Source organism: Colias eurytheme, chromosome 26 (assembly GCF_061535395.1).
Source record: "Colias eurytheme isolate Ceu_HAF_F1 chromosome 26, ilColEury1 Martin Lab GWU primary, whole genome shotgun sequence".
Taxonomy (NCBI): Eukaryota; Metazoa; Arthropoda; class Insecta; order Lepidoptera; family Pieridae; genus Colias; species Colias eurytheme.
This window is the reverse complement of record NC_143005.1, coordinates 7,660,282-7,685,839: the sequence shown is the minus strand read 5'-3', so window position 1 is coordinate 7,685,839 and position 25,558 is coordinate 7,660,282. Positions and strand designations below refer to the sequence as shown.

At 33.8% G+C, this 25,558-nt stretch overlaps 1 protein-coding gene across 5 annotated transcripts in view; it reads right to left on the bottom strand.

The window, feature by feature from the left end:
- Synd (protein kinase C and casein kinase substrate in neurons protein Synd) overlaps positions 1 to 18,140 on the bottom strand; it is a 107,107-nt gene extending 88,967 nt beyond the window's left edge. For 2 of the 5 annotated variants that reach the window (XM_090116797.1, XM_090116800.1), the window contains exons 1-2: positions 17,860 to 18,140; positions 76 to 161 (exon numbers count right to left, since the gene is read on the bottom strand). The gene's annotated coding sequence lies outside the window, so the exon portion shown is untranslated. Of the gene's footprint in view, positions 1 to 75; positions 162 to 8,960; positions 9,114 to 17,859 lie in introns of those variants that run through there. The other 3 variants (XM_090116801.1, XM_090116802.1, XM_090116799.1) reach the window with 2 other exon arrangements.
- Positions 18,141 to 25,558: the final 7,418 nt, after the last annotated feature.

The window sequence follows — 25,558 nt, the reverse complement described above, 5'->3', positions numbered from 1 at the left end:
CATTCCTTACAATTAAACTACACTACAGATACATAATACACTAGTCAACTAGTGAAATCATCTGACGTTACTCACAAGTTAAAGATTCACGCAGCGTGGCGTCGCTCGCCTGGTGTCACCTACCGGCGTCTCATCTATGCACGTTACGGGTGCGACACAATCTGTTGACAAGTAGAGAAAACTGTTGAAAAGGTTGCATATAAAGAGAAGGGGACAGTTTAAAAAAAAATAGCTATACCAAACACCGAATATAATTTTCTAATGAATTTATGTCGACCTCATTGAAAAAGAAACGTTGACATAAAAACGTATACGTTGGCTTTGATTCAATTAATAATTAAGTGTATGATAAACGCCACTCTATAAATATCTGTAGTAAAAATCGATCAATGTGATTGTTGTTTACGTTGACGAATAGTACACACAACACTACCTCGGAGATGATAACAACAATAGAAAAACAAAAATAATTAGGAAACTAGATCTACATGCTTACCGTACTTTCAGATGTACTAAATCCAACAACAAATTAATGCGCGATTAATTAAAAAATTCAATTAAAACAGAAAGCTATTTTTATTCATAGAATCCGAACAGCCAAGCAACGCGGTCGGCCCCAAATTATATTATGACCGCAGCCCATTAAAATTAATTAAGCCGATGAGCAATTTTGTTGATTATACAATTAAGCCTTATATTAACAAATAAGTTTTAATCGACGTTATTATCATTTCTTCCCCTCCAATCATTGTAACAAGCATTAGGCAGGACGACATTGCCGAAGCCAACCTTTCCCGTAATAGAAAAATAATTGTTCAACGATATCAATCACATCTGTAGATTACACCCACAAAACATCGAGAAGCTTCTGGGTGACCATAAAAATCGCGCTAAAAACAGGTCCGAGCCTTTATTTCTTCATTATCATGATACGAATGTACATTCCGGCACATGCTGGGTACGAGGTGGTATGTTAAACACCCGTAGTATCACATCGTGGGGCAATTACGACGATCATACCCACATAGCTGCAGCTTTGCGCTTAGCTACCGGATCCGTACAATGGGCGACCTTGGTCATCCCTCATCAGACACCCTAGCGTAATGAGCACACGCGAATAACACCCGTATCATTATGGAACACCGTTTAAATTGCTATAGCGTGTGGAGATTAATGCGACCGGCTTTACGGGGACAAGACAGATGTCCCATACGAACACTTTTGTTTTGATTGAGTGCTTGTCGTACCCGTGTTGTGGGTATGTACTGCGTAAATAATTCGCAAACTTGAGTAAATTATTTTATCCTCCTCGTGGGAAGAGAAGTGAATATTTGTGTTTTTTTTTATTTCGAACATTAGAAAATATTTCTTTATAATATTTAGATGGTCGTGTTTTCATCATGCTTCAAATTTACTCAATTGATGTAAATTGAAAATAAATAATTGGATCACAAATTGCTCTTATACTGTAGGTAAACAATATACTCGAATGGGCCTGTCAAATTTCATTCATCAGTATCTAGTACAATTCCAATACGTTTCACATTCAAAACATAACTTCTTTTACTCACAACTCACCAACAAACAGACGGAGTCAGCATCACAATCTCAAAGAAACCAGTACCTATACACAATCTTACGTAAAAAACAATCTACCGTCATACCTTGCAACTCGTAATTGCGAGAAGACACGCGATACACCCGACTCGCCTCACTATTTAGAAAGCAATATACAATGTGTTATGGTAATGATGTAAACAAATCGATTTATGGCAGATCGAACGGGTCTGGGCTGGATTATTGGTATGTGCATTGTATTAGGTAGTTGCTGGTTGAGATGCCTTCGACAGGACTCATATATTGTCTGTAATTTAATATGCGTGTTTTATCGAAGAGTAATAGTTACATACATTCAAAACTGTTGAACTGCTTTTACAAACCTCCACAAAATATAGATCAAGAAAATTCAAGTTTGTCTGTACGTAGACATCAAGAATTGTTGAGTAAGTTGTTAGTTGTAACTTGTAAGTTTCTGAACTTTAAAAACATTTATTTTAACTAAAAATTTTGCCATTCTTTTTACAACAATAAACTTCTGATAAAGTTTTCTATGAACAACATGGAAGTATTGCAATATTGCAAGTATAAGGTCTTAAATTCGATAACAGCAAAGGCATTTGACCGCAGTTTGCCGGCGAACCGCAGGCTTCATACCTGCTCAAGGTAAATTAACCGAATCATCTTAGAGGTTTCCAACACTATACCGCTTATATGGCAACTTATTTTGGCATTGGTCAAATTGTTAGGAATTAAAAACGTATTCAGTTTCTACTGAAAGCAATCCTAAAAACTTAAATCTTAACTTTTGTAGTTAAAATAATTCTGAATCGAGCTTTTGCAGTATTTTCAGCAATATAGTAGACAATGCTTAAAGTAGGTCTATTCATTCCCTTTCTTAAATTAACTTGAAAATTCATTTCCTTACAAACCGAACAAGTGAAAACACAACGAAAGTCTTAAACAATGAGCAACATAAATAAATTATAATAAAACTTTCGTTAAGCATTTGAATTAATTACCATACAGAGAGGTAAAACCGGTATCCGATTCGTATGCAAAGTGCGCGTATTTCTCGTTTGAGTTTCACCTAATTAGTAATCAATCAAGTCTTGTTTAGATGCTGCTTTGTCTCTAAAGATATTTGATATAGATACGAGCATGTGCTGACTGGATCTCGCCGCTTTAATCTACTGGTATTCGGGCAAAGCAATAATAGAATAATATATGCTATACTAATTCAGATTATAATTAATTATCTCCGAACCAAATTTCATACTCCTATCAGCTGTTTTTGCACCCTCATAACCTTTAGCGTTTACTATTTATGTTGGTAGGTATAAATTATTACGACGCTGCAGCTATTCAGATTTTTAATCGTTTATTCCCTGATTTGTGTGATTCCTAAACTATTTTAAGCAAAGTTTAATTTGGAACTAGATGACGTCATGTAAATTATCGAACATTTTTTTAACATTCAAATCACTTGACGTCACCGCGGACAAATATTTCTAATCATTACTTCAACCTAGTCGTAACTATCTATCTACTTAATTAATAGCGTTAGGCTTTTACAAACGACCTAGCCGATTAAGCTAATCAATAAACCAGGTTTCGAAGCAATTAAACAAAACTCTTACATTTCTAAGATTTATTGCTACAAAAACTAGATTTAGAATCGCAGGAATTGAAATTGAAAAACAAGTGTAAAATATTGATATAATAATTAACAAAATGCGCAATTAAACTGTCGAATACAGCTATTTGTGCAATCGTTCGGTAGAAATTAAAAATCAATAATTACCCTTTAGACTAATAAACAGTTTCCGACAAAAATGTCGATAGAATATATGTAAAGGATATGTTGAAAAGGAAAGAATTAACTATACATAGAATTGTTTCATCCTCTATCGATTCCTATTTACTAATACATGTTCAAAAATAGTTACCGTGTTTTCCGTTTAGTTTATAATACCTAGTTATTTTATATGAATTTTATATTACATTGTAAATCTGTGGGTAATAAAACTATGAACAATTTTTCATGCTTTTTAAAAAAAATATACAAGAGAATCATCCAACGACGGGATCACATCCTCACCAAGAACTGGATTTTCAGAGTTATAATTTATATTTCACCTCTGAAGTGTATTCTAAATGCAAGGACATTTTAGAGTGTTTAAATTGCATATCCTTTCAAAAACCTAGCACTTAAAATGGGAGTCATGAATCCAATAGAAGTCCATAAAACGGAAACACTTTGGCTTTAGATAGTACTAACTATAGCATATTTAATAGTAACTACCCACATTTATTTTAACAATATAAAAAAGGGAACACCAAATGCGATATGAAGCAAGCAGCATAAAAACCAGACGATTACCATTGAATACTACGTCTCGTAGGCATGCCATTCACGTCCGATTGAATTAATGTCACATTTGTCCAAGGATGGTCAAGGTCGCGCAATCAATGCGCGTCATACAATAACAGATAAATCTGTCAATAAATCCGACGATAAATTGCGACCCGTTATGGTGAAGCTTAATAGAAAAAGCTCGGAACCACACCACTGATTTAATCCCGACCTTAAGAGTAGATGACTAAAGTATAATTTCGTGTGCATTTCGGCGATGATAATGTGCGTGGGCCAGAGTTATTTTAATGGCATTGCGGTTGAACTCAACAAACATGTTATTTCGCTGTTACAACTATCTCCTGTTAGTGCCGCGACCAGACAACTGAATGGTGAATTAGGAAAATTATAGACGTGATTCTGTAGCGACGTTACATTGTTCTGTGGCATTTAAACAGGAGTAAGTACCTAACTACTACGAGCGATGAGTTTCGAAGACAAAGAGTTTAGCACTGAACTTAATACAATTAAATGTTACATGATCGTTCATGAAAGTTAAATTTCCGCTTAAAATTTGGCAAAAATCGATTGTTCTGTCGGAAAATTTTTCTTAAATTTTTGAGGGTATTTTTGATTAATAATAAACACTACTCTATCCTACGAGTAAATTTCTACTTTCCCTTTCCACTCCACGCCTCTTGTACTAAAATGTAGTCAATTGATGTAATTACCGGTGTAATGCTATTTCAATCAAGTGAAACCTTTGCAATGTAAGCGGACAATATACACCGAGTACTGGGAACTCAGAATGTCGGAACAGGTTGTGAAAAATATACACTACAATTCCGTCATAGCCGAGATGCCGTTAATCCAGCTTAAATATAAGCCTCTGTACACACGAAATCTGTTTGCTGTAACATTTTTTACAGAAGCTCGCATTAAACGCTCATTAAAGTATCATTATAGTCGATTTAATTTAGTTCGGACACTTTTTGTGATGTCGCTTGAAGTAAATATGCTAATTTATTTCGGTCCACCCGATCAAAACTCTTTAACTGTATGCTAAATTATCTTTTAAATAACCGGATGGAGAGCACTTGAGTACGGATTTTTTGTTGCTATGAAGATTGAGAACGATACCATACGTCATACGAAACGAAACGAAGATTTATAAGTTCCTAAAGTTTGAATTCAGCTGATAAATTTTTCCTTACTTTTATATTTTATTTCGACTTTTTAAGAAAAAGACAATACAAGCAACTTAAATCGTACCCGCCTCAGAAATGTCACTATAAAGTATAAACCTTTAACTAAATCGATATCTGGTAACAAAGTGAGAGCTTTGTTTACGCATTCCACACTATATTTGGCATACAGGCTACAGTGCTGGCCACACCAACTAATCAGATCGTATTATCTACTATTCCCGGGTTTTTCAAAGCTACATCTATACAAATATTATAAAGAGGAAAGGTTTGATTTTTTGTTTGTTTGTTTGTATGAATTGAATAGGCTCCGAAACTACTTGGCAGATTTGAAAAATTCTTTCACTGTTGGAAAGCTACATCATTTCTGAGTGACATAGGCTAGGTTTTATCCCGGAAATCCCACGGGAACGGGAACTATGCGGGTTTTTTTTTGAAAATGCGGGCGAAGCCGCAGGCGGAAAGCTAGTATTAAAATAAAGGAGTTCTGAGTTTAAAATTTCTCAGGATTGAAACTTTTTAAGTAATAAGTTCGAATACATATATTCAAAAGATCGTGTCGGATCCCTACAGATACCCAAAAGTAAGCAAGTTCTTGAAATTCCCCAAAGCAAAAGCAAATATAAACAAGGTAAGAAAAACAAAACTTTATCCAAAACAAATCTGGTCCAAATAAGTAAAACTTCTACCCCTGAGACGGTGTACAATGTAATTCGATACATCAGGTACCTATCTATACTAATATTATAAAGAGGAAAAGTTTGTAAGTATGTATGTAAGTATGTATGTATGTATGTATGTATGGTTTTCACGCAAAAACTACTGGACCGATTTCAAAAATTCTTTCACCATTAGAAAGCTGCATCTTTACTGAGCAACATAGGCTATATTGCATTTTAAAAAAAAATTAGAGATCCTTACCAAAAATGCAATAATGTAACCCAAGGTGTAAAAAAATCCTCAATAAAACTTCTGTCATCGCGTGCGCTGCGGAATCTATTGAAGATAGAACAAAAAAATGTTCTACAGTATTATAGAATGGATCAATATCTACAAGAAAGTCCGCGATACCATATGTCCATCTTCAGTAGTTATGTTACTACAACAACTTTTTTACGTTTTCAAAGTAAATAGAAGTGCCGACAGTAATCAAACCATGTTATCCATACACATATATTAATCCTTATCCCATTAAATGGTGTTTTATTATAGACTGTTTCAATACCAGCAAAATACTTTTTAAATGAAAAGAATTGGATATTCCATTCAAAAGATATAACGAATTTAAAAGTGTCAATCTACAGAAAATAGTAGGTATACTGTTCGAGCAGGCCGTAGTGCGGGGGTCACGGAGGAATTCTACCAATATGCGTCTTCACGGAACACAGTGGGGTTTTGGTCGGTAGGAATCCGACATAACCCACGGCCCCTCCCCTGGAGGCCGTGGGTATCTATGAAAGATTTCCCCACTAAAACAAAAAAAAAGGCCGTAGTGCGGGACGGGGTAAAGGTGATTTTCATGTCCGACCTATAGTAGACTTTTCACTGTAAAGATATCGCTATCTATGCGGGTGAAACCGCAGGGCATTGCTAGTACATTATAATTTATTGACTCAGCGATTTGTTGATTCAGCGTTATTCAATACTCCACTGCGAGCTCAAATTACTTTAAAAATTAATCCAACAATGTGCTGAGAACACGAAGTAATTGTGAGAAAAAATGCCGTCGAGTTTAACGAAAGAATGGGTAAAGAAATGGCAGAAATCATGAATTAAAAGTGGCCTATTTATTGCAATGAACATTTTAAAACGGGGACTGAAAAGCAGAGGGTAAAGTTATACTTCAATTCGATAGCGAACAAAATAATTAAAGCCCTTTATTAAATAAACTACACAGTAATACAACATTGACTGTTAGGACTTACAGTCTGTTTCACATTGTCCAAGAAGGCTTTTAATTAAAGAATTGTTTGAATTCTAGGCATTTATTTGCGTTCTGTGTTCAGATTGCGAAACATAATCCATGTCCTTATTAAACACACAAATTCCGCGCATCGCATAGTCCACTCACTCCAACATCATGACTGGTCCTTGGAGTATTTGATAAATGAACCCAGTTCAGCATTCAATAATCAAATCATACTTAAATCTGGACTCAATTAAAACTATCGAGAGTTGTATGTAGGTCACAGAGACAGCACTAGCTTTGTGAGTTTGTGACAAACAATTCACCATTCATTACTCGTGAACTGAACAGTAACTGTTATATCTTGAACACTATCTTAATTGTTAATGTTATCTAATCAACGATTCTTTTTTCTAGTCGAAAGCCGAAATAGATGATCTATTCGTTTAGTTCTTAGAAAAACATCTTGGCTAATGCAATATGACCTGTAGAATGTACCAATTTAAGAGAACCACAATAGATTTTTTAAAGGTATCACAAATAAAATTCGTGGCATTATTTCAATTACTTAGTGGAAGATTAATTGTAATTTTAGATGCTCACCACAAACACCGCAAACCGACTCATGACACGTGCACTGTCAAGGTCAAACTTTAAGCATATTTGTTAATCTTGACACAAACGAGAAGTCGTTAAAATTCCATCGAAAATCAGACAAAAATCACCAATAGAAAAATGGATCTAGGTGTATTTACTATCGATACCTTGATCATATGAAAGAAATGCTAGTATTGCAACGGTTCCTATTTCTTCTACTGATTCTAATTCTTCTTCCATTAACTAAATATGTAATACTAAAATTATCCAATATCATTGCAGTTCTACATATAGACCTGCTACCTTCCTAACACAGAAAAGTAACAGTGCACAAGTGAATTGTACAACTAACCGCTCCTCATATAATTTGGTTCCAATCCGTCATTCGACCATCTCCATATAAATATAATCACTTGCTCGTTGAAGACGCAAACCAGTTCCACAAAACGTGACCACCTCGCATACCACAATTGTTGGGAAACCGATGATGAGTCGATATGAATAAACTCGCTAATTTGATTGAATCGATTGCGCTCGTTTGTTTTGTGACTGCTCATTTGCGACTGAGGAATATTGTATCGATTGTATCAGACATGACGCGTGGTATAGGATTGATAAAGATGTCTTAAGTACTTATTAACCGTATTAATAGGAATAATACTGCAATTTCACAAATTTATGGAATACGGATGTAGGCTGTAGCAATCATTTTATACAATCAGAGAAACATACCTGCATGCGCAGTAACATCGTAATTACTATAATAATCATGCATCATCTTACTCCTCTTTAAAGGTTACTCCTTATAGCGCATAATTATACGCAATACAATTATTGAATTATGACGATTTCGTATCGTTCGCATGTCGCTAAATAAGCGCTCCACCGACCTCAATGTACCGGTGACTAATCGGCCTTATTTTTCTGCTAAATCTTAGCGTGACTGGCTCCGTTGTAAGCCATTGTTTTACATTTACTGCACAATTGTGAGTACAATTACATTATCTGCCGATTTGTTTTGAATTCGTGTGTAGTTAAATGTGGTAACGATATGGTAGACGAGTTCCCAAACTTTTATTAGGTAACGTTATAAATTAAATCAATACTTAACATTTAAATATGCTTCATTAATAATTAAGTGCGAGTTAAACGGGCTATTTGATTAAATTGACTAATAAATTACAGTGTTCGAGTAACATTAAATACGTACTTTACTAACAACAAACCGACCGGTTACATCTAAATTAAATACCAGTTTAAAAAAGGAACTCGTAATGTATAATTGAAACACCCGCAAAAGACACTAAAGCGTAAATTCTAAACTAGAAAAAGAACATACCTTTCAACTAGCCAATTACAGCCAATTAGATGTTTAAACAGGCGAATAACTAAAGAATCACAGCACGAATACGGCGCGCGATAAAAGCGTAAATCTTTATCACTGTACGCGTTAACAACACAATCAAAACTGCGATGTGATTGAACAAAGCCCAGTAGCAAGCCGGCGAATCATCCCGGTCGAATTTACAACACATCCGGATATAAGCCGGCTTGCGAAATTCCGACGAAGCGCGTTTCCTCTCGCTACTCCTAAACCTAGCCGGAAGCTATTCAACCGCTTTCCTGAACTTGTAGAAATCAGCGGGGTCATCCACCACCGGACATAGTGCACGTTAGGAGTTAATTGGAGAAACTGATTCTCTATCGGTCTCGTTACCCAATACACCGAGGGTATGCATGTGCGAAAAAACCGTTTAAAATTCAATACAAAATGTAATTACACGTTCATCATTTCTGATATTACAACACGCCGTATCCTGTATCATTTGACTTTATGTTATATTGAAAAGGACGCAGAATATTCTGAACATTGTTTTCGATTTATTTCTGCATTAGTTTATTTCACAATTAATGATGTGCTCTCAAAAATGATTTAAAAATAAGAAGCAATAGCTTTTCTATCCTAGTTCCTACTAATATTATAAACGAATTAGAATTACGAAAAGAATGTTAGGCTATTTGTTAATCCTTCACGAAAAAAAAACAGCTGATCAGATCTATGTATTTGAAATTTGTAGAGACAATTGGTAACTAATGGTGGCCTTCTATCGAAATTAAATCATCATCATCTGAGGCTCTACAGCCGCGAGTGGGCCTTGGCCTGGTCCAGTATTTTCTTGCAGACCTCTCGATCCTTTGCCCGGGTTCTCCAATTTTTCTCCAAAAATTGGAGATCGAAATTAAATAATAGCTCAATAATTAACATTACAACAACACAACCTACGCAATATTCTATACTGAAAGAGAATTTGCCCACTTATTTAAAATTGAAAGTTATTGCTTCATAAACGTGAATAAATCCTGTGTAACGATCTATTATTACCTACTTACATTACCAGTCCACCAATGTCCCGTGAATAAGTAATTATTTCATAGATTGCCAATAAAATATGTTTATGAGCGGTTATCATAAGTGCATATTACGTAAAAGTTATTTAAGATTATGACATCAATTATTTTGTATTGCAATTTCGAACCGGCACAGCAATGACTTGGATAACGAAATTCCGAATCGGTGGTAAATGTTAAAAATATGTAATGACGTTTCAAAAGTGCTTGTATAAGAAGTCTAATTGAATAAATAAATGTTTGAGTTTAATTTATTTTTTGTGGGAATATTCTATTAAATTTCAATGCTGTTCCCACAAACCATTTCCTGGTGACTTTATCACTTTAACAAAACTTTTATGATAGATGATCGTGAACCTAAATCAAGAGTCTAAATATAAATACGTAAAATATATGTCTGTCTGTAGATTAACGTGAAGTCATTAGCGGCCTTTACACGCAAACTCTATCGCGCATGAAACAGCAATCGTGTGTGAAAGAGCGTGCGTATAAAGGGTGCAGGGGACGGAAGGATAGACCACATGCCGCGCTCATCAGTCGTGCGCGCAATCGCGCACTCACGATTGTACACAGGTTGCCTTTACACATATAAATTCTTTCGCGCACGAATAAGATGGCGGACATACGCACGTGGAGCAAGGAATTATTATTGGAGCTTATTACTTTATACAGATCTTTCCCATGTCTCTGGAAAATCGGAGGAGTACAAAAACAAGAATTTAAAAAACCAAGCATATAAAAAACTTATCGACTTTGGTAAAGAAAAAGGTTTTATTGACGCTAATCGTGATTTAGTTGTAAAAAAAATGCAAAGTTTTTTTAGTTCAATTAAATCAGCAACCATGATAACTTGCGCCACCCGATATCTTGTCTCCATTTTTCACTTCAATCACGCGCGGTTGTCGATAAAACCGTGTGCATTGCACACACTCCAACACGCGCCTCTTTCACGCGGTCTATCACAGGCGATTAGTCTTTACACGGCCGCTCATTCCGCTAAGGAAAGCAAACACGAATAATCGCGCGCGAAAGAACAAGTGTCGCAGTTAAGACATACAAAGGTAATCGCGAGCGATTGAGCGTGCAGGCTTTCCCGCGCGTAATCCTGTACGATCCACAGAACGCGCGATAGAGTTTGCGTGTAAAGGCCGCTATTGACATTACTGTCAAACATTAAGATTGACGTGGACGGCGAGATAAGTAGATGTTCTGGCTGAACGTCGAACTTAGTTTTTTTTTTTTATTATTAAAAGCATTATTGTTTCGCCTAGACCTCGACCTTGCAAAACTATGTCTTCGTCTAAGCTTTTATGTGAAAACTAATCTGTTAAAGAAATTCATAGCATCTTTGTACAGAAGGGTAAAAGTGGTAAGCAGTTTGCGATGATATCGTGAAATATGTGTAAAAATCTCTGCTTTGGCAAAATCGTATGTGATAAAAATTCAGCATTACCCACAATACTTTAAACGGGTCCCATACAAGCTAACAGTATCACTCATTACACTCCATACTTACACCAAATTTCACATTCTAATATAATGTACCGAGAATATTTGACGTAGAGTTAAGATTTCGCTAGACGCGCCAAAGCACATTAGACCCGCTGTTCCCCTCCAGTGATAAAACAGTAATTAAATGCGTCTCGAAGACGAATTAACTTAATGATTATTGTGCAAACGCCTGGATTGTTCTATGTGGAGCTGATTAATCGTACGCATATGTTGCAAATGGTATTGTTTAAATAATTTCTTAGATTTTAATGTTTTATATAGCCTATTTTGATGTAATAATGAAACTGATGAGAGTATACTTAAGAGAGAGGCAAAACTACTAAGCATAAAGATGCTAGATGCCATTTGATTGAATGTTGACTTACGTAGTAATAATATCGATTGAAACTTGTTCTATGCAAGAGATATATATATTATACTAGCGGTCCGCCCCGGCTTCGCCCGTGGTACATATTTCGCAATAAAAGGTAGCCTATGTTCTTTCTCAGGGTCTAAAGAATGTCTGTGCCAAATTTCATCAAAATCGGTCCAGTAGTTTATGCGTGAAAACCATACATACATACATAATTACAAACCTTTCCTCTTTATAATAGTTATTAGTATAGATATACTTACTGAAGTATTGTCCACAATAATTTAATGTCTACAAACACATACTTATAAAGTACCTACAAAAGTAACATATTAAAGAAATGCAATATGTATAACAATGAGTCAATCATAATGTTCACTGTATGTATTAATGCATTGCGAAATAGTATTTTAGAATTTAATAATAGCATTACGATTCAATCAAGTTTTGCGTAACCGTTAATTTTAGCAATGCAAGTTTACATAACTGTGAAGTATATTATTTCGCCGTGAATATTCAGTCCAGATGTTGCATACAAATTCATATTTACATTGTATAGGTATGATCAATGATTTTTTTTTAAGCTATTGCATAGCTTCTATCGCGGGCCTTGAGCGCGGGGATTCCGTAACGAAAAAACCTCACGCTCCCCACTCCGACGGGCGCGAAGGTGTGGCTTGAAGGCATGCTATGCAATAGCTCTACCGCGGCAGTCCCCGAGTGCCACACGTCTTTTTTTAATATTTTGAGGGTTCTAAATTTGAATATTTTTATATGTTCAACATCGTTCACATCATTACAGATACCTAATTCCAATTTCATTAAAAAAATAAAAAGCTAAAGATTTATCATATATGTATATACCTAATCCTTGAATCAATTATCAAACGATCATCCAATGTAATCAAATTTTCCGATAAAGTCGAATTCCGGGATAAAAAAGTCGATTTTGCAAATTCGACTTTTTACGTACATACTTAGTTTCCCAAATATGTAATTCATTATAACTACGATCAAAACATCCCTATAACGTTAACATTAAAGCATAGTTAGACCATGTATTCCTTGGTCAAGGTGTATGTCTCTCGGCATAACTGCATCCACGGTAGAGTTCCGGTCAGTGACGCAAGGCCGGCCGCGCCCCGCCTTTCGATTGTAATTGCTAAATTATTTGGATTTTGGACGCTCAATCTCATCGATTCATTTAGAAATTTACTTTTTAACGAGTTTATAATTTAATTTGGGGTGGTAAATATTTATCTGGATGTTTTGAATGCTTTATTGACTGACCAGTTGGCTTGGTTGGTAGTGGCCCTGCCTTCCAAGCCAGAGGTCGTGGGTTCGATTCCCACCCGGGGCAAATATTTGTGTGATGAACATAGATGTTGGCTCTGTGTCTGGGTGTTACTTATCTATAGTTATATGTATTTGTTTAAAAATTATATATGTATGTTTATCAGCCATCTGGTTTCCATAACACAAGCGAAAGCTTAGTATGGGATCAGATCGTGCCGTGTGTGAAAATTGTCCTGAAATATTTTTATTTTTATTTTTTATAGCGAGCTGGGCAGTCAGCTAGATTTATAATATGTATTATGAATTAATCACGATTTACACCCTAAAACATACTTTAATTTCCAAAACTATAAAACTTGTGTTTTACAAAAAGCAATATGTAAAAAGATTTTTAAATTAAAATATGTTAGCTAAAAATAGAAGCAAAAATGGATAGATGAATGCCCTTAGATGAAAGAAAATTATTCCTGAATTTTTTGCTTCCTTTTTAATACCTATAAAGATAAATATAAGAATTTTACTACCATAAATACCGTCAAAATAACCAGTCACAACTTATTATAATTTCATTCATCTTCTTATTATACATACCTACATAAGTTTGAGTCATAACCAGTTTATAATGTGACATTTCTTAAGAGTCAACTTGGAGCGTAATCAGCCTTCTCCTAATTTACTTACTAACTTTTAAGTGAATATAACAACTTTGTAACCTTACAACTATGTGACTCATTTTTTAAAGTTATATTTAAAAGTCAATGAAAAAGTAATAACCAATGAATATTTGTTAAAAAAATGAACTGATAAATTATAGTTTTCTTTTTGGCAGTATGTTTAAAATTAAAATATTCATGTTAGATGAGTAATTAATGTTTTGTACATATTTATTGGCATTTCTCAATTTAGCAATGTTATATTATCTAATAATATTTTTTTTAATGAAATTCACATAAATATTGGCGATTGTTAATAATTGATGTCGAGTTAAAGACATACTATATATTATAATATATGATACACATATATTATCTGATTATATAAATATATATATACATGATATCATTTAATACAGCATTCCTTGAACAACAATCAAATAAATAATTATAAATACTCAATAATTGAATAATAGGCCACATTATAATCTAAGATTACTTTATGTTAATAATAATTATCAGATAGTAAGAAACTTATCTAGCAAACATTTCCATTTAAATTATATTAAAATTTTAGCTATCTTTACATAACAATAATATAATTCAGGTCAACTAATTAATGTCTATGAAAGTATGTGCGTGAATATAATGATAAACAAGCAATTTTAAATATTTCATTCAAGCATTTAATACATTGCAATATATTATTGCAATATTTGAATTCTTTTGTACTAACTTATTGACAATTTAATCACAAGTTCTGCTTTATAGGAATTTTCTGCGTTCAGTTAGCAACAAAACTATTTTTGTAAATTTGATAAGTGCTTTCTAAATATGCAGACATAGTATTATAATAAATTAACTAAAGCTTAAAATGATACTTCAATTTAATTACCTGATAGACTGAAAATGTAAAATATGCAATCAATTATTATAATCTTTAGAAAAGAATCAATAACTTCAATAATAAAAGTTAACACAATTAAGTCTACATTAACATAAGTAACAATAGACTGCAAGTGTTCAAAGACCTTGAGATGAAGACACATGGTGGTGATGTCATGAACACATTTATGTGATAATTATCAATATTTGTATGACTTATAGACTACAAGCCCGCATAGGACAAAAATATGGGTCAAATGAACCACCAGGGGACATATCTAGAACGATAGCAGAGCAAAAAATAATAAGATTCATCACTATGCCGTCACTTGTAAGCTGTCCAACTGAGTGCAGATGAGAATTGAAAAGTACAGGTAGACTCGGTAAATTTTGGTCATATATTTTTGTACGGCATTCTTAACCATCGATAGATCCATTAAAAATAATAAGAAACCACTCAGTGCCGTACAAAAATGGTGGTCCACCAAGTCGGAATTCTTATTTAATTTCCGAGAGTTACCGGGGGTAAATTTGGTCATTTGACCATGTACGGCATCTGTGTCATACTATTGCTATACTGCTTTTAATCCATTATTCCGCAACGCCGTACAAAAATCATGGGGACAAGGGGAAAAAATCGAGAGTTGCAATCCCCTCTCTTTCCCCACTCCAGGGGGTCATTTGACTAAGTACGGCTTCGGTTCCAAAACATTATCTAGCACTCAAAAGTACTATTAAAAGCAATGCCGTCAAAAAATAATTGTTCTTTTAAATGTATACCAATAATCATCTTAATTTCATCGAATTCTTGATATAAAGAGCTGTAAGGTCATTTGACCCTGTACGGGAACTTTTTTTTTAACATGATATTGTAAAATTCAATTGTTGTATAGTATTGCCGTTCAAAAGAAACCGTTCTAAAAAAAGTTATAGAGAAATGCAAAACCAGAAATTTTGTTAAAGTTTAAACATCGTAGATTAATGAAATATAATAGTTTTCTACACTTTATCAGTTGTTTTAAATAGTATTAACATAGATAAATTAGGAAAAAACGATGCCGTACATTTTTGTGCAGACCACATCTTTTAGGCTGAAGAAAGCGACGAAAGCTACAATTTTAAGGGTGCTTTATGGCCATTTGATACAGTACGGCATTAACATATTTTTACCCAACTACAGAAAAGCAAAAGGAGGGTTATGGTTGTTTACAGGTCATGTATGTATGTTCATCTATTCCCTCGTAACTTCTAAACTACTTATCAGAATTCGACAAATGACATATCATTAGAAGCGTCTGAATTGTTCACTGGATAACCAGCGACCAGCTAGCTAAAGGCTATATGGGGTTTCACAAAATCTAATGTGGCGCCCTCTAGCGGGCAAAACATACAGAGTAAAAAAATAAAGTTAAGATAAATATGCAGTGTTTGGTATCATTTGAAAGCGCTTTACTTGTACATTTTGAATATGTATATATTACTAGCATTTGCTTGTGACTTTACCTGTATTCATGGACTGATTGCATATAATTCACATCTTTTCGTTCATCGCTTTTTTATTAGTTCATCAATTTAACGGAGTCCATTCCACCTGACTCCGACTTTCCAAGGTGATAATTAACCACCTCGAGCTTCTTAATATTAATGTATATTTATATTTTATTATAAAAATATAAAGCAAACATTTCGTTATATGGATTTTTTTCTTTTTCAGATTTTCCTCTTTGAACCAACGAAAATGTACGGCACATGAAAAAATATTATCTATGCATAAAATACTTTAAAAATAAATTTATTTCGTGTTGTGTCAAATGACCCCCTGGAGTGGGGAAAGAGAGGGGATTGCAACTCTCGATTTTTTCCCCTTGTCCCCATGATTTTTGTACGGCGTTGCGGAATAATGGATTGAAAGCAGTATAGCAATAGTATGACACAGATGCCGTACATGGTCAAATGACCAAATTTACCCCCGGTAACTCTCGGAAATTAAATAAGAATTCCGACTTGGTGGACCACCATTTTTGTACGGCACTGAGCGGTTTCTTATTATTTTTAATGGATCTATCGATGGTTAAGAATGCCGTACAAAAATATATGACCAAAATTTACCGAGTCTACCTGTACTTTTCAATTCTCATCTGCACTCAGTTGGACAGCTTACAAGTGACGGCATAGTGATGAATCTTATTATTTTTTGCTCTTCTTTCGTACTAGATATGTCCCGTGGTGGTTCATTTGACCCATATTTTTGTCCTATGCGGGCTTGTAGTCTATTATCAATCAATCGCAGTAGTCATTCTTGTTTGTTTAGCCAATATTTTTTACTTATAAAACTTTGCTTTACTGTTATTATGTTATTAGAATGTCTGAATTGGATAATAATTAGTGTATATTTCTTTTAGTTATACCTTTAAATGTTTACTTTTCTAAGCAGCTTTTTTTAATAGGCGAATTCAATTCATTTTCCTTAGAATAAGATATTAGTAGGTATTTAGATTTAGATATTTGAATCATTTATCTCTATTTTTAAAGTTTGTAACAAATTCTCAGCATCTTTTGAATAAATAACATAAAATTAATTCAACAGATAGTGCTGAATTGTACATATGGAAATAACCTCAATATAAATTTTCCAATGGGTAATATTTTCTCGTCGAATTTACATCATTAGTGAATCAGCATGTTATTATGCAAGCACTATTTATATAAGCTGGATTTTAAGTAGAATTCATGAAAGTCTTAATGGTATTTTAATGTGTGTAATGCACTAAATGAGTAAGTCGGAACCACCGTTCACTTTTAAAATATCTCAACACAAATTTAGCTTTCAGCGGGAAATAGAGCATGAAATTTGGTAATTCACACTAAATTTTTCCATCTGATACGTCAATATTTACAATGATTGTCGTGTTTGTGAAGCGCCATGTACATTTGTGGAAGTCGCTGCGAGGCTTCAGGTGTCAAGAAGAACGGAATCTTATCAGAATCAAACGCAATCTGCTACATAATCCGCCGTTATCTCCCGGTTGGGAACGAGTCACATCGCGCGTGTTGAGTTCGTGGCAAAAACTTGAATTGCATCTGTCTCATTACAATATACGTTTAAACTAAATTACAGGTCAGAACCTTACCTGGGCTACGTTATAAATGTGTAAACAGCAAACAATAATCCAATAATAACTTAGTGAACACTGATCTGATCCTATTATGTTGAGGGCACAATAAACATTCCACGAGTTAAATTACGACCAATGTTATCACCATTCAATTCACAATCGCACAAATATAGTTAAAAAAATTAAATTAATTCACATTGAACCACGTAAATAAAAGAAACTTAAAATTTTTAACGCGAAACTAGCAACGATCACTGGCTTCTATTCCAACTGACTGCAGACTGACGGCCATAACTGAAGGTGTTGCCATTATCACAAGTCACGTTATGTCTACTCACGTGTTGATGTTGCCATCTTGTAAATTTATTTTTTCCCCACAAAATAAGCTTTAAAAATGTAGATTAATAATTAAAATATTACGGAAATTTTAAAGCAACGAAAAAGTAATTATTATTCTAATTGTGTAATGAACAATACACTCTGCAACTTTAACAAATATGTATACATTTTATCTGCTCTGCTAACTTGTTTTATTTTATTCCAATTTATTAAAATCTATTTTAAGCGGAATTTTGTCATAACAAGGTCATAACAATTTATATAAGTTTTTGTTTTGCGTTTAAGTGTCTGGTTTGTGTTTCATCATTTAATTATCTATTTTTCAAATATTTTGTGCTCTAATGTACTTAATGTAAATGTGAGTCTACAAAAAAATTAACAAAAAAAAAATAGGAAAAATAATGCTGCCTTCATTCAGTCAAAAGGTCGAATTTATTCGATGGAAAATTCCAGTTTTTAGAGACAATAATATTTATTTGAAAACTATAAACTAGCTTTCAGTCTGTGGCTTCGCTTGCGACTGGCGTGCATTTTACGTTACCGCGTGTCCTGCATATTTCACTCACATCAAGTTTTATTTTTCTTGATTTATATACTTTATAGTAGCCTATAGCTATAATAGGACACCAAGATCTAGACTATCTTTATTCAAAGCTAAATGAAAATAATTATATCAGTGGTTTAGTCGACAAACAAATATACACAGCTAGTTACGCATTACAAATATATTTTTTCTTTATAAGGATATGCTTTATTTTTGTGTATATTTCACGGGCATATCTGATTTCTTCCATATAATATGTAATATTTTGGGAATATATAATAAAACACGTTTTAAGAATATTATATTTAATTTAACAATTCCTCAATAACTAAACATAATATTGCAACAGTTATTTCGCTTTGTATAATTTAAGAAGGTAGGCGTTATATAATATAAAAGTCCTTATTTTATATAGAGTACATTATTCTTAAACATATTCACAGTGAATGGAAATGCAATGAAACGATAAACACCCGAGATCCATAAATTCCGTTTAGATATTTTGTAAAGTCTTTATAAAATATTTTTTATTAACAGTTCGCTTGACTTGTAAATTAACCAACGTTCAAGAACGGCATAACCCAAGGGGTTGGTACGTCTCATCTTTTTCTTTAAACGCTTCAATTTTCTTATATAAAACATCTAATTCGGTAAAATTAAATCAACAAAGGTATACGTTATATCGTCAATGACCGTTGGTTATTTTAGTCTACGCATCAACATTTAATCTCTAAGTACAGGAACCATTGCTAAAATAAACTGTAGAATAGCATTTCTACGGTCTTACCATGGACGTATAAAAAGAGACGGACGCCATATTACGAACAAACAACGTGAAGCCACCGAAGCTAGCGATCGTGTAAAGACAATAAACACGCACACACTCTCACCATAGTAAGCTAGTCGGCCGCCATTACGTCGTGAACTACCGACTGATTAACTGCGTCTCTGTTTCACAAAAAATATTTAAAATGCCGTCTTGCGTGGTTAAATGGTGTCGCAACAGTACAATTTTAAATAACAAAACACAAGGGATTACATTCCACAGGGAAGCAAGTTATTTCTTTTATGTTTTAATGACAAAATTATTACGGCAAAATTTATAGAAAAAAATACAGCCGCCATTGTCATCAGGACAGCTGTTGCCATGGCAACATGGCACACACACATGGATGTTTCGCCGCCATTACTAGGCTTAACTCAATGTTTAGGCGATATACCGCCCGTCTTTTTTTATACGTCCATGGGTCTTACTAATAAATTTGAGCCCCGATTCAGCAAATCGATGATCTGTTCCATTTCCTCTATAGTCTATATTACACGAAATTTATTAGTAAGGAAGTTAGATTTAAAAATGAGTTTCATGAACACTGTAGTATGAACATTACCACGCTATTCTTTTAATCCACGAACTAAAAACCACAAAGCCTTAAAAACATTCATAAAAATAAATTGTAGTTGCAGAATATTTAAATAGTAAGTAATAATAATTTATTGTGACTTTATGGAACGGATTTTAATTGAGACTTTTTAAAAGTAATAAAATGAGGAAAACATTGTATAAGTACCTATAATTAAAGAATATTTGCACCCTTTATATGAAAATTAGATTAAAATATAAAATTTACACATAGATTTTCCTATATCATAAATGGACACTACAATATAAAGACAATAGATTATAATAATACGTCACACTGAGATTAAAAATCTATGGTATGTTAGCTTTATGATTTCCGTTAATGCTGCCATCTTTAAGCACCGATAAGATGCCATAATATTTTTTTTTGCAGTAAGATGAATGAATTACATTCATCTTACTGCAAAAAACATGACCATGTTTCAAATATATTTTTCGGGATCATATTTTCATAATCAGGTTTTTTCGAAACTCAGTGTAACGATTATGCTGGTGCATACAGGGAGGCCAGGTATAAATATTCAGTATGGGCGCGGAGGGGTAAACCACACATTGGAATTGAATATAATGAGATGTGTGAATCTAGAAAAATTTTTAAAGCACGTCTTAAATGGTGTCAGAACCATGAAGAACAAATCAAAATGGACAACTTAGCGTCACATCATTCGCGTAAAGATTTTCGTTCTTTTTGGAAACAGACTAACAAACTGAACTGTAAACATGGCCTCCCTGTATCTGTAGGTGGCGCTAATGATCCTGTTAGTATTGCTAACCTCTTCAAAGAGCATTTTAAAGTTACGTCTCCATTAGGTCCGAGTCTGTCTGTGCCTGATACTGTGGACCAGGATGATCGGGAATTTAAAGTCACTGCTTTAGAAATTCAGCGAATAATAAGTAAAATGTCTAAAGGAAAATCTCCCGGTCACGATGGTCTAAGTATTGAGCACCTAAAGTATGCAGGGCCTCACATATCGAGAGTGTTATCAATGTTTTTTAATCTGTGTATTCAGCATAAGTATCTTCCCAGTGATTTAACAAAAACTATCGTAGTGCCAATTGTTAAAAATAAAACAGGTGATTTAGCGGACCAGACCAACTATAGGCCTATTTCTCTTGCAACGGTAATTGCAAAGGTATTTGACAGCCTGCTTAATGAACAACTAAACAGGTACGTAGAAATACACCAAAATCAGTTTGGATTTCGATCGGGACTTTCTACGGAAAGTGCAATATTGTCTTTAAAGTGGGCTGTCAAGTACTATATGGACCGAAATACGCCAATATATGCGTGCTTCCTTGACCTGTCGAAGGCGTTTGATCTGGTTTCTTATGATATCCTTTGGGATAAGTTAAAGAAAGCTAATGTACCGTCCTCTCTTATTAACACGTTTAAATGTTGGTACAGAGGCCAGATCAATCAAGTCCGATGGGCGGGGGCTTTATCTCAGCCGTTTGGGCTGCAATGCGGCGTGAGGCAGGGGGGGTTAAGTTCGCCCACGCTTTTCAATGTATATGTCAACGAGCTGATTGAATCACTCAGCAACGAAAGGATTGGTTGTCATATTGATGGAGTTTGCATCAACAATGTAAGTTACGCAGATGATATGGCGTTGCTGAGTGCTTCAATCTGCGGTCTTAGAAGATTAGTGGCCATCTGTGAAGAGTACGCTGCTCTTCATGGATTGGTCTACAATACTAAGAAAAGTGAAGTCATGGTCTTTGAGTCTGGGCGCCGAGTTACGCATTTTTTACCCCCAATACGTTTGAACGGAGTGCCATTGGGGAGGGTCTTTAAATTCAAATATCTCGGACACATATTGACCCCTAGACTCAGAGACGATGATGATATTGAAAGGGAACGACGGGCACTGGCAGTGAGGGCAAATATGATAGCTCGTAGGTTTGCACGTTGTTCTAATGAAGTTAAAAAAACCCTATTTCGTGCGTATTGTACATCTTTTTACACGTGCAGCCTATGGGCTAGTCATACTCAACACTCTTACAGCTCGCTCCGTGTTCAATATAATAATGCGTTCCGGGTGTTAATGGGGCTGCCCCGTTATTGCAGCGCATCAGGGATGTTTGCAGAAGCTCATATAGACTGTTTTTACGCTACAATGCGAAAGAGATGCACATCCCTGGTGCGCCGTGTGCGGGACAGCCCCAATGAAATCATGCGCTGTATAGCGAGTCGACTCGACTGCTGGTATGTGAACCACTGCTGCAGACTGTCTGCTTCCTTGATAGCTTTGTAGCGGTGGAGTACATTTCTAGCAGTCAAAATAAATTTTATTTTTACTAACATAATTTTTAAGATAATAATTGTTACTAACAAAATGAGTCCTGGTTACTTGAATAAATAAATGAATTATTATATTATTATTATTATTATTAAGCCTTGGTTACAAAGAGAAGCACCCCACGACACGATACACAAGATATGATTAGATATTCCAAATACAATAGTTATAATATGATATCCACGAAGCATTTATACGTCATAACAGGCACAATTTTAATCACTACATAGTATAAAACAAAGTCGCTTTCCCTGTCCCTATGTCCCTATGTCCCTTTGTACGCTTAAATCTTTGAAACTACGCAACGGATTTTGATGCGGTTTTTTTTAATAGATAGAGTGATTCAAGAGGAAGGTTTATATGTATAATAAGATCCATTAAGTAGTGGAGAAGTACTTTTATTTTTGAGGTTTCTAATGTGATGTCGTAAAAAATTACATTTATTCCGCTTACATTGCAAACGCAGGCTGAACCCTACGAGTTTTATCAAAATAATGTACTAAGTATTATACACATTGAAAAGGTCTACAGAAAAGTCCGCGATGGTATATGTCTATCTCTTATGGATAACCCACAATAACTTTTTTTTGTCATTTACTTTTTACGACAAATAATGGCTAATTTTCGAAGCGATTTTAACCAATACAGCATTAATCCTTAACCAATTAAATACCATGGATACATTGTTCATTTAATATAGATCTATATGGCCCTTTACACCGTATGATTTAAGTGAATATTTTCGAAGATATTACAGATTTAAAAATTGCAGGACAAAGCGTTTGCGGCCGCCCGGCTATGTATTTTATACCCGTGCGATGCCGGAGGCCGGAGCGGGCCGCTATATTTTTATACCTATACAACGTTCACAATTTTTCTGTAGTGTATTTAGTATCAGCATTGCACCCGTGCGAAGCCGGGGCGGGTCGCTAGTAATCTATAAATCCTATATTAAAAGTATTTTTTAATTAAACGTAATAAATATCACTTGACACATTGTCAAATTAAAAATTTTCATAAAATTCTACCAATTATAGGGAAAAAAAAATAACTGGGCAACACAAATTGTACTGTCAAATTCAACTGTCGAAAAAGCTGAATTAAAATTGTTTTATAATACACGTACATAGACAATTTATTTCACAAAAAGATATCTAAAAACCTATCACTTTATTTATATTAAATAACTATACGATGAAAAAATAACTTTAGATATAGATAATTTATTTACAACCATAAAATAATGCTCGCATTGGCACAAGCGACTTTGTTTACTCGATTATACAACACATCCAAAGCTTGATTATATTATGTTTTATACATAACACATTTCCATAGTCATTATAAAACATTAAAATCAAAAACGTGCTGTTAAAATAACATACAACAACAATAAATAATTTATTTAAAATAGAATTTCAAATACAATGACTTTCAAATAATCTTTAAAAAACAAAACGATTTGTCTATGACCTATATGCTAAATATATCCTCCATGGAGGTTTGGGGATTTAAATTATTATTAAATGTTACTACGGGAGGCAAATGAAGGGAAGAAAGCGTCACAGATAATAAATATTTTCTATAAATTTGACTTTTGTTATCATACATTTTGTAATTTTGATGTTGTTAATGGAAGCATAACAAATATAATATAATATAAAAATCAATTAAAATCTTGGAAGCAATTATTAAAATCATTTAACAATAATTACAAATAGATAATATGTTGGGTGAATAAGAACCGAGTTCAAATAACTTACAAGGAAAATATTTGAAAGTATTACTAATCTCACTATGGCATCAAATCCTGAAATCGTTATGTTTTATTTCTCGTAAAATTGTTGTTGCCGTTACATAATATTCAATCGAATACGCGATCTCAATTAAATTAATCTCTTTTATTTTAGTCACTATTTGAAGTACAAGTATTTACAATTCCTTTTCAATGTTTTACGACATTTCACTGAATGTCCAATATATAACATTGTATTAAATTAATGTTTTTCGCGTAAAGCCGAACACTTTTAAATTTTTGGCCAGATTTATAAAAATAGATAATACGTTTTGTCCCACGAAATATAAAATTTGATAGAAAGGGTTGTAGTTTTAAAGAATGGCATCATTATCGTCACCCATATTATGTACATATATACATATCTTCCTCACATCGAAGTTAGTTTTTTTATAATATTTTTCATATAAGAAATATGTGTTAATGCTGTTAGTATATACCTTCCCACCGTAGTTTTATATTCCGTGCTTCATATAACAACTTTTCAATAGAATGGGTTGGCCCATGTTTTGATTAAAGGCGGTTATTCTTTTGGCATTTTTTTCGCACAATCGCATTTATAAGTATAATAATTATTATTTTTTATCGTATATTAAACAAATTACAAATGCAAATAAAAACAATGTAATGATCGCCTTTTTAATTCCTAAAAAAATATTGACACAGTTTAAACAAAATGCTTGACTAAATAATTGTTCTAATTAAAACTGTGATGTTAAAAAACTGAGCCTCTTCTATTAAAAGTTATTGATCTCTCTTATTTTTTTTTTGTATCCAATTTGTTTACAACAAATTTAATAAACAGATACGATAGAAGGTTCGGTACCTTTATTTTGATTTGATACAAGGTAATCGGAAAAGTCAACGTTATTTCCTTCTACTTAAGCATCAAATTGGCTTATTCCATCATTTATAATATTTTAACATTGAGATATACATATGGAGACGACACCGCCTACATCACTTATGTTCCGCTCAACATAAGCCATATGGCTTTACTGCACGCTCATTTTTTATTTGTTTTAAAGTGAAACGCATCAAATATGCCTTCGTGTGTGTTACGATATTGCACAAATAATACAAATAATACGGAAAAGTGACTAACATAACTTTTCATCGGTAAGTACCTAACTACATAATAATTTTTAAAACTTAGTTAAAGCAAAAAAATGGCGCACAGATTTTGTTCGTGGTGTCTCCTCCATACGTAGTAATATTTATCTCAATGAATTTTAAGGTTAATTTTTATATCTATTTTATAACGAACTTGTTTTCATATATTTCAATATCACTTTGCCATATCCAATGTTTTATAT